The sequence below is a fragment of the Spermophilus citellus genome (assembly GCF_964194105.1).
Source record: "Spermophilus citellus genome assembly, chromosome: 18".
Taxonomy (NCBI): domain Eukaryota; kingdom Metazoa; phylum Chordata; class Mammalia; order Rodentia; family Sciuridae; genus Spermophilus; species Spermophilus citellus.
Genome location: NC_138200.1, coordinates 1,979,037 through 1,989,962, shown reverse-complemented (window position 1 = coordinate 1,989,962; position 10,926 = coordinate 1,979,037).

Here is a 10,926-nt window from a genome sequence, read left to right as displayed (position 1 = left end):
CCTTATTCCCACTGTCCCACACGCATCCTTCCACATCCTTTAAACCTTCTGGATTATGTTGGGTGGAGATGCCATCACACCCTATGGCTTAGGAGTAACCAGGAGGAAGCCTGTGCTGCTCAGTCCAGGTGTAGACTTTCCTGTGGACATTTTCTGTCAGGTGTGGGCTGAATGGAGGATGTGGGTCTGTGGAGATGAAGGGTGACATAGGTAATTATATGTGCAGGTAGCTGTATAGGCATACGTATGTACATAAATGTAACATCACCTGTATGCACACACACGTCACACACAGCAGACGTGCATATTAAAAGGCAGAACAACTGGAGAGGCTTATACACAACAGTGACGTGATCCAAATTTCCTTTAGACACCAGTGTAAGGATAACTGTTGGAGGAGACGGCTGTGTTAAGCACCCTGACTTGATCCCCAGCAGTGTATACTCATACTATAACCCATAAACATGGACGGTTCTTTCTTTTTTTTTTTTTTTTTTAAGAGAGAGTGAGAAGGAGAGAGAGAGAGAATTTTTAATATTTTATTTTTTAGTTCTCGGCGGACACAACATCTTTGTTGGTATGTGGTGCTGAGGATCGAACCCGGGCCACACGCATGCCAGGCGAGCGCGCTACCGCTTGAGCCACATCCCCAGCCCCATGGACGGTTCTCATGTCGATTGAAAACAGACATTTTAAACTCAGTCAGTGTGGGGACTCATGTGGGGGCCCCTGGAGGCTGGGGCCAGCAGGGAGGTCATCGGTTCACCTCCAAGATGCTGGCTGGTGACCATGCTGCCCAGAGGTAGGCCATGGGTGGAGGAAAAGTCTGGCAAGAGAGGAGGCACTGGGAGGCAGAGGTGTGCGCTGTCTGCCTGTCACAGGCTGCTGCCAAGGAAGGCAAGCAGGTAGTTGTAGGTCCCGCAAGGGAGACCAGGGGTGGAAAGCAGGTCGGGGAAATTGAGGTCCCGAGTCTGTGGATATCTGGGGCCAAGGACACCTGGATCTCGGGGTCCGGGTGGACGTTGACCGGGCCATCACCAGGGGGCTGACACCAGGGACGATGTGCAGAGCTGCATTCGGGCCAGGCACAGGGGCCAGCTGGGGAGAGCTGGGAAGGACGGGTCCTGAGCTCTCCAGGGCAGTATGAGCAGAGACAGAGGGCCCGGGGTGCACCAGCAGCTGGAACCCCTGCAACGCGGCTGACCAGGCTGCAGGAGGACCCAGGAGCCATGGGGAAGAGGCAGAGGCCCATGGGCTTGTTCTCAGGAGGCGTTGGGGAGGACACGGACCACTCGTCCGGGGACACAGACTGCAGTGGCCTCAGCCGACACAGATCTCTGATGCAGAGAGTACGCACACGCTGCCACCTGGCTGGGGACTGGCCCCCACGCCTGTCCCCATCTGAGCTCAGACACAGGCCCTGGAGGCTCTGTGAGCCCTGGGCAAGTTTCTGGGACTGTCCCTCACCCGCCCTCGGAGCTGCTGCAAGCAGTGGTCACCCGACCCTGGCCACCTCAAGGCCTCAGTGACCACTGGGCACCCCTGTGTGGAGGGCTTCTGGGGGCATCAGGACACGGAGGAAAGGTTCTTGCCCTTGCAGACTTCGTAGCCCCTGCAGCCCCATGGGGCGCAGGCTCACAGGCCGCCTGCCTCCCACCATCCTCACCAAACATGGCAGTTCCACACCAGAGACCAATCCCTTTCCCGTGCCAGTGGGCAGGCGGCTAGCCGCTGTCTTGCGTCCAACCGAAGGTGGCAGAGAGGACACTGCATGGTATCCAAGCAAGTAAGAAGGAGGTGCGACCTCTCTTGACTTGCACCAGGGGCCCGGGTGCCTTCAGCTGTCCCTGCCTGAGGTCCCCATGTTGGGAGGGAGCTCAGCTTCCAGCTTCCAGTCAGAGCCCTGAGGAGGGCGGGCCGGAGCCAGGCCAAGGCTTCCACCCGGGTAGGTGCAGCCCTGGTGCCCAGTGAGACACTGGGCAGGGCACCCAGCTGAGCCCTCCCCAGTCTTATGGCCTGGCCAGTTTCCCCGAATGTTAAGTTGGTGAGTCTTGAGGGATGACTTACATGTGGTGAACACGAGTCTTCTCCTTCTTCTAAGTTGTCAATGGGCCTTTATTTTTAAATTTATTTTTGTGTGGTGCTGGGGTTTGAACCCAGGGCCTCACACATGCTAGGCAAGCGCTCCACCCCTGAGCCCCAGCCCCAGCCCCAGCCCCGAAAGGCACCATTCTTAAATTACAGTTCAACAAATTTTTAAAAAAAAATTTTTTTTAAAGAGAGAGTGAGAGAGAGAGAGAGAGAGAGAGAGAGAGAGAGAGAGAGAGAGAGAGAGAGAGAGAGAGAGAGAGAATTTTTAATATTTATTTTTTAGTTCTCGGCGGACACAACATCTTTGTTGGTATGTGGTGCTGAGGATCGAACCCGGGCCGCACGCATGCCAGGCGAGTGCGCTACCGCTTGAGCCACATCCCCAGCCCCACAGTTCAACAAATTTTGACATTTGGACAGACACAGCTGTGACCAGTCAGATGTGGAGTATCCCCAGCAGTCGGGAGCGACCCTCGTGCACCTTCCGACTCCTTTCACCATGACTGACTTTGCCTGACCCAGAGCTGCACTCGCTGGTGTCACACGGCACATGGCTCTGTCATCTGGCCGGCTTTCTCCCACACTGGTGTCTAGGTCTCTGCGTTGGGTGGGATCCGTGTTCCTGCTTCACGTGCAATAGAGTCTTTGTGTGCAGACTGGTTGACTTTCACCCTGCCCACGGGTAATCGAGTCGAACTCTCCCGTGTGCCTCTGCTGTGCATTTCATGTGTCTGTTGGTAGAAAGAGCTTTAAAAAAATACATTTTGTGGGTGTGACTTCCTTACTGGTGGGCTGCTCCTGGGCTTGGGGAGCCTGGTAGTGCCTCCCTCAGGGAACCTGGGTTGTGCATTGGGACTCAGGGGTGGTCCTTGCCCCTCTTTAGGGTGGAGCACACTCAATGTGATAAGAGCTTCAGCTCTTCTTCCCAGAAGAATGTCCCCATGCTCAACATTGTGCACGTGGCCCCAGGATGTTGTGACTTCGAGGGTTCCTGCCATGTGTCCTTCGTGAGGTGATGCTCTGGGAGAAGTGAGTCCTACGGGTAAGTTCAGCTGGTCAGGAATGGCCCCTCATGGGCCGGGAACATGCTCAGTGCCCCTGGACAGAGGCACCCCCACCTTCCTGAGCCACGCTGGCCAGGGGTCTGGACCCACCCGACTGATGAGAGGCATCTTATCCAACCCCCCAACGTCCAGGCAGAGAGGGCTCACAGGTTCTGAAGAGCATCCGGAGGAGGGATCCCACAGCCAGGCCACCAGATCCCCGGCTCCAAGTGGCTCCATTTGATAGACATTTTCCCAGAGCTCCACGGTACCTACGCCAGAGCCCTGGACTCGGCTCCCCTGGAGTCTGGATGAGGCTGCAGTCGTCTTCCCACATCCCGCTGAGGTGATGCCAACAGTCGCTACTCCTTATAGGTCCCTCCTTGTCCCTGGGTGTGTCCCAGACCCCTGATGGGGCCCTCCTTGCCCCTGGGTGTGTCCCAGACCCCCAGTGGGTCCCCCTTGCCCATGGGCTGTGTCCCAGCCCCCAGCAGAGGCCTGAGGTGGACACTACCTGTACCTGTGTGCACTCTGCTCTTCCCTAGGTGTGCACTCCTAGGGTGCAGCTTGAGGGGTGAGTCAGGCACAGGCAGGGGTTCACCAGGGTTTGCCACGATTGACGAATCAGCGCAGGGTGGCGGTACACTGCAGCCATCGCCAGACTTACTGTGCTCACACTTTGGGGCTCTTTTAAACCAATATTGTGACAGTCAGTCTGATACTGGAGGTGGCTACTAAGTGACTGGCAGTGGGCAAGTATGTAGCAGGGACACCTGGGACAAAGGGACAGGTCACCTCCCAGGAGGACAGCACAGGCAGCGAAGTCCTTGTTCATCAAGTATGCAGAGCAGCGTGGACTTGAGATGGGATGGGAGCTGTACTTCTACCTGAAGGGAGGCCAGAGAGAAGGACCAGGAATTGATAAGGCCACATTTCAAAGGAGGATAGATTTCATAAGAACCTTGAGGTGGACCCAGTGCATTACAATGACAACGGTCATAGCACTATCAGTGTGTCCCCAGGAGCCACATAGACTCTGTGCCACACAACAGCTACCCGTCTATGTCCCCACCTAGTTACTTTCCCCAAGGGTGTAGATTCCCTGTAAGTCGAAAAGAAGCTCCAAGAGGCACTTTCTGCACTGTGTGGCAGGTGAGTGGCAGGTGAGTGGCAGGTGAGTGGCAGGTGAGGAGTGGCGTGTGAGTGGCAAGTGAGTGGCAGTGAGGAGTGGCAGGTGAGTGGCAGGTGAGTGGCAGGTGAGGAGTGGCGTGTGAGTGGCAGGTGAGGAGTGGCAGGTGAGGAGTGGCAGGTGAGTGGCAGGTGAGGAGTGGCAGGTGAGTGGCAGGTGAGGAGTGGCAGGTGAGTGGCAGGTGAGTGGCAGGTGAGGAGTGGCAGGTGAGGAGTGGCAGGTGAGTGGCAGGTGAGTGGCAGGTGAGGAGTGGCAGGTGAGGAGTGGCAGGTGAGTGGCAGGTGAGTGGCAAGTGAGTGGCAGGTGAGTGGCAGGTGAGGAGTGGCAGGTAAGTGGCAGGTGAGTGGCAGGTGAGTGGCAGGTGAGGAGTGGCAGGTGAGTGGCAGGTCTGGATCCAACTCCCGAGCTCTTGCTCATTTCACAAAGGGAGGTGACACACAGGACTGACCAGAGCCAGCCCAAGCCCAGCAGGGGGCTGCCAGCCCAGGCCCTGGCCAGCAGCAGGGGACTTGGGCAGCTGGGAGAGGTCAGCCAGGCGGTCAACAGCACAGGAGCCTCGCTGTGGAGAGCAGTGGGCGCTGCTCCGTGGGAGTGACGGACAGAATGCTCATCCCTCCCCACCAGGACGGAGCTTGGACCCTTGCAGGAGCTGCACTAGGTCGTGACCTTTCCGCCAGTCTGCCTGAGCTGCACTGCGGCTGGGTCACCACGTTCTGCTCCCGCATTTGGTCTACACACAGTTCATTTTTATGGATATTTTTGGAAGTTTTAGTATATTTTTCCACATTTAAAATAATTTGAGGTAAAATTCACACAACATAAGAGTTGACCATTTTCTGTGAGTCCATAGAGGGTCTACCCAGCTATGACCACTCCCCTCTCCCCACAGAGGGTCTTCCCAGCTATGACCACTCCCCTGACCCCACAGAGGGTCTTCCCAGCTATGACCACTCCCCTGACCCCACAGAGGGTCTACCCAGCTATGACCACTCCCCTGACCCCACAGAGGGTCTACCCAGCTATGACCACTCCCCTGACCCCACAGAGGGTCTTCCCAGCTATGACCACTCCCCTCGCCCCACAGAGGGTCTACCCAGCTATGACCACTCCCCTGACCCCACAGAGGGTCTACCCAGCTATGACCACTCCCCTGACCCCACAGAGGGTCTTCCCAGCTATGACCACTCCCCTCGCCCCACAGAGGGTCTACCCAGCTATGACCACTCCCCTGACCCCACAGAGGGTCTACCCAGCTATGACCACTCCCCTGACCCCACAGAGGGTCTACCCAGCTATGACCACTCCCCTGACCCCACAGAGGGTCTACCCAGCTATGACCACTCCCCTGACCCCACAGAGGGTCTTCCCAGCTATGACCACTCCCTGACCCCACAGAGGGTCTTCCCAGCTATGACCACTCCCCTCGCCCCACAGAGGGTCTACCCAGCTATGACCACTCCCCTGACCCCACAGAGGGTCTTCCCAGCTATGACCACTCCCCTGACCCCACAGAGGGTCTACCCAGCTATGACCACTCCCCTGACCCCACAGAGGGTCTTCCCAGCTATGACCACTCCCCTGACCCCACAGAGGGTCTTCCCAGCTATGACCACTCCCCTGACCCCACAGAGGGTCTTCCCAGCTATGACCACTCCCCTGACCCCACAGAGGGTCTTCCCAGCTATGACCACTCCCCTGACCCCACAGAGGGTCTACCCAGCTATGACCACTCCCCTGACCCCACAGAGGGTCTACCCAGCTATGACCACTCCCCTCGCCCCACAGAGGGTCTACCCAGCTATGACCACTCCCCTGACCCCACAGAGGGTCTTCCCAGCTATGACCACTCCCCTGACCCCACAGAGGGTCTTCCCAGCTATGACCACTCCCCTGACCCCACAGAGGGTCTTCCCAGCTATGACCACTCCCCTGACCCCACAGAGGGTCTACCCAGCTATGACCACTCCCCTCGCCCCACAGAGGGTCTTCCCAGCTATGACCACTCCCCTCGCCCCACAGAGGGTCTTCCCAGCTATGACCACTCCCCTGACCCCACAGAGGGTCTACCCAGCTATGACCACTCCCCTCGCCCCACAGAGGGTCTACCCAGCTATGACCACTCCCCTGACCCCACAGAGGGTCTTCCCAGCTATGACCACTCCCCTCGCCCCACAGAGGGTCTTCCCAGCTATGACCACTCCCCTGACCCCACAGAGGGTCTTCCCAGCTATGACCACTCCCCTGACCCCACAGAGGGTCTACCCAGCTATGACCACTCCCCTCACCCCACAGAGGGTCTTCCCAGCTATGACCACTCCCCTGACCCCACAGAGGGTCTTCCCAGCTATGACCACTCCCCTCACCCCACAGAGGGTCTTCCCAGCTATGACCACTCCCCTGACCCCACAGAGGGTCTACCCAGCTATGACCACTCCCCTGACCCCACAGAGGGTCTACCCAGCTATGACCACTCCCCTCGCCCCACAGAGGGTCTTCCCAGCTATGACCACTCCCCTCGCCCCACAGAGGGTCTACCCAGCTATGACCACTCCCCTGACCCCACAGAGGGTCTACCCAGCTATGACCACTCCCCTGACCCCACAGAGGGTCTACCCAGCTATGACCACTCCCCTGACCCCACAGAGGGTCTTCCCAGCTATGACCACTCCCCTCGCCCCACAGAGGGTCTACCCAGCTATGACCACTCCCCTCGCCCCACAGAGGGTCTACCCAGCTATGACCACTCCCCTCGCCCCACAAAGGGTCTACCCAGCTATGACCACTCCCCTGACCCCACAGAGGGTCTACCCAGCTATGACCACTCCCCTGACCCCACAGAGGGTCTACCCAGCTATGACCACTCCCCTGACCCCACAGAGGGTCTACCCAGCTATGACCACTCCCCTGACCCCACAGAGGGTCTTCCCAGCTATGACCACTCCCCTCGCCCCACAGAGGGTCTTCCCAGCTATGACCACTCCCCTCGCCCCACAGAGGGTCTTCCCAGCTATGACCACTCCCCTCGCCCCACAGAGGGTCTACCCAGCTATGACCACTCCCCTGACCCCACAGAGGGTCTTCCCAGCTATGACCACTCCCCTGACCCCACAGAAGGTCTTCCCAGCTATGACCACTCCCCTGACCCCACAGAGGGTCTACCCAGCTATGACCACTCCCCTGACCCCACAGAGGGTCTTCCCAGCTATGACCACTCCCCTGACCCCACAGAGGGTCTTCCCAGCTATGACCACTCCCCTCGCCCCACAGAGGGTCTACCCAGCTATGACCACTCCTGTGCCCCACAGAGGGTCTTCCCAGCTATGACCACTCCCCTGACCCCACAGAGGGTCTTCCCAGCTATGACCACTCCCCTGACCCCACAGAGGGTCTACCCAGCTATGACCACTCCCCTGACCCCACAGAGGGTCTACCCAGCTATGACCACTCCCCTCGCCCCACAGAGGGTCTACCCAGCTATGACCACTCCCCTCGCCCCACAGAGGGTCTACCCAGCTATGACCACTCCCCTCGCCCCACAGAGGGTCTACCCAGCTATGACCACTCCCCTGACCCCACAGAGGGTCTACCCAGCTATGACCACTCCCCTGACCCCACAGAGGGTCTACCCAGCTATGACCACTCCCCTCGCCCCACAGAGGGTCTTCCCAGCTATGACCACTCCCCTGACCCCACAGAGGGTCTACCCAGCTATGACCACTCCTGTGCCCCACAGAGGGTCTTCCCAGCTATGACCACTCCCCTGACCCCACAGAGGGTCTTCCCAGCTATGACCACTCCCCTCGCCCCACAGAGGGTCTACCCAGCTATGACCACTCCTGTGCCCCACAGAGGGTCTTCCCAGCTATGACCACTCCCCTGACCCCACAGAGGGTCTTCCCAGCTATGACCACTCCCCTGACCCCACAGAGGGTCTACCCAGCTATGACCACTCCCCTGACCCCACAGAGGGTCTACCCAGCTATGACCACTCCCCTGACCCCACAGAGGGTCTTCCCAGCTATGACCACTCCCCTGACCCCACAGAGGGTCTACCCAGCTATGACCACTCCTGTGCCCCACAGAGGGTCTTCCCAGCTATGACCACTCCCCTGACCCCACAGAGGGTCTTCCCAGCTATGACCACTCCCCTCGCCCCACAGAGGGTCTTCCCAGCTATGACCACTCCCCTGACCCCACAGAGGGTCTACCCAGCTATGACCACTCCCCTGACCCCACAGAGGGTCTTCCCAGCTATGACCACTCCCCTGACCCCACAGAGGGTCTTCCCAGCTATGACCACTCCCCTGACCCCACAGAGGGTCTACCCAGCTATGACCACTCCCCTGACCCCACAGAGGGTCTACCCAGCTATGACCACTCCCCTGACCCCACAGAGGGTCTACCCAGCTATGACCACTCCCCTCGCCCCACAGAGGGTCTTCCCAGCTATGACCACTCCCCTGACCCCACAGAGGGTCTTCCCAGCTATGACCACTCCCCTCACCCCACAGAGGGTCTACCCAGCTATGACCACTCCTCTGACCCCACAGAGGGTCTTCCCAGCTATGACCACTCCCCTCGCCCCACAGAGGGTCTTCCCAGCTATGACCACTCCCCTCGCCCCACAGAGGGTCTTCCCAGCTATGACCACTCCCCTCGCCCCACAGAGGGTCTTCCCAGCTATGACCACTCCCCTGACCCCACAGAGGGTCTACCCAGCTATGACCACTCCCCTCGCCCCACAGAGGGTCTTCCCAGCTATGACCACTCCCCTCGCCCCACAGAGGGTCTTCCCAGCTATGACCACTCCCCTCGCCCCACAGAGGGTCTTCCCAGCTATGACCACTCCCCTGACCCCACAGAGGGTCTACCCAGCTATGACCACTCCCCTCACCCCACAGAGGGTCTTCCCAGCTGTGACCACTCCCCTCTCCCCAGAGAGCCCGTCTCTCAGCAGCTGGTCCTCTTTCCCTGCTGTTCCTACATTTTGGAATCCACTAACCTACTTTCTGTCCTAGAAAGTGACACACCTGCACCCATGGCGTGACCCAGCCAGGCCTTCTGCGTCTGGTGGAGTTCACTCGGCCTGCGCCAGGGGTCCAGTACTTCCTTTATTCCTGTGGCTGAGTGGCCACCCTGGCGTGGCGGTGCTGCGTCGATTCATTCATCTGTTGATGGACATTCTGCTATGAACATCTGCGTGCAAACGCGTTGGAGGCTGGTCTCCGATTCTTTGGAGTATGTACCCAGGAGCGGGAGAGGGGCTGGTAGAGTACTTGCCTACCAGGTGCAAGACCCCGGGTTTGATCCCCAGCACCAAATTATCGATCGATCAATCAATCAGTCAAGTGAAAGCGAGAGGCAGGGACCAGGAAGTAACGACACATCAGAGCTGGACCTCTGCCTGGAGGAAGAGGAGTGGCCCCTGCTGGCCTCGACGAGGGATGGGAGTCCACAGGGACTCAGAGGGGCTGTGGTCATGGCTTTGAAGACGGAGGGGGACCTCTGAGCCGAGGACTCTAGGGACCTCCAGAACTGGGCCCCAAGTGGCAGAAGGAGAGAGGGGCTTGGCCCTACAGTCTCGGGCACGGAAGCCCAGGGCCTGCAGAGCCTGGTGATCAGCGGACCTAGGACGTGTGACCTGCTGCAGGGAGGTGAGAGGAGGGCCCTGTGAGGCTGGACAGGCATCAGTGTCCCCGTGGGACCTTGCTGGACCACAGCAGGCGGAGCTCTCAGAATCACCAATGGTTCTTGGCAAATGAGGTCTCACGTGTATGATCTTCAGGAGAAAAAGTTCTAAGGTCAGATAAATCCGGGGAATGCTTTCTGTTGTACATTCCTTTCTTCCTGAGTATTCTTGGCACCTGTTAGCTGTGGAGGATCCTCTTGGGGATCCCTCACCCTTTAGTTATTAACACCTCTGAGATGTTGAACCCAGCATTTCCTGAAAACATGGGACCCCAGAACATTCATTTCTGTCTCCCCAGATACTTGTTAACTCCAGCAGAAAGAGCCTGCACCCCACCGGTCCACACTGTGACTCGCAGGCCTGCGGTCCAACGGCTGGCACAAGATGACGGCACTAGGAGGCAGTGGACCTGGCACGTCACTCATGGGACTAGTAAGTGCTGGAGACACGTGTCAACGCAGACGGTGTGGCAGCCATGCTTGTTGCCATGTACAACATGACGAGGTTGTTGGCTTGCTCTGTTTTTCTGAAATTTGGAATGTGTTTGGGACACAGATGCACAGAGGTGCTTTTCTGTAAAGGGCCAGGCAGTGCATACTTTAGGCACTGGGGACCAGAGGGACTCAGAGGCAAGGGCCACCTTGCCCCGTAGTGTGCGAGCAGCCGAGAGTCCATGGTGGAAGGCACGGTGACTCCAACAAAAGCTCCCACTCTGTCATTTTCGCATGCCACAGTTTTCTTCTGTCTTTTCCCCCAACCACTTAAAAATATAAAAGCCACAAAAATAAAAAACAAAATAAAAATATCAGAGCTGCTCTTGGCATGGGCCCTCGCCCCCCAGCAGGTAGGCAGGACTCGCCATGCGTAAGCAGATGCTGGCAGCAGGAGAAGCAGCTCCTTGGCCGGCGGCTGGT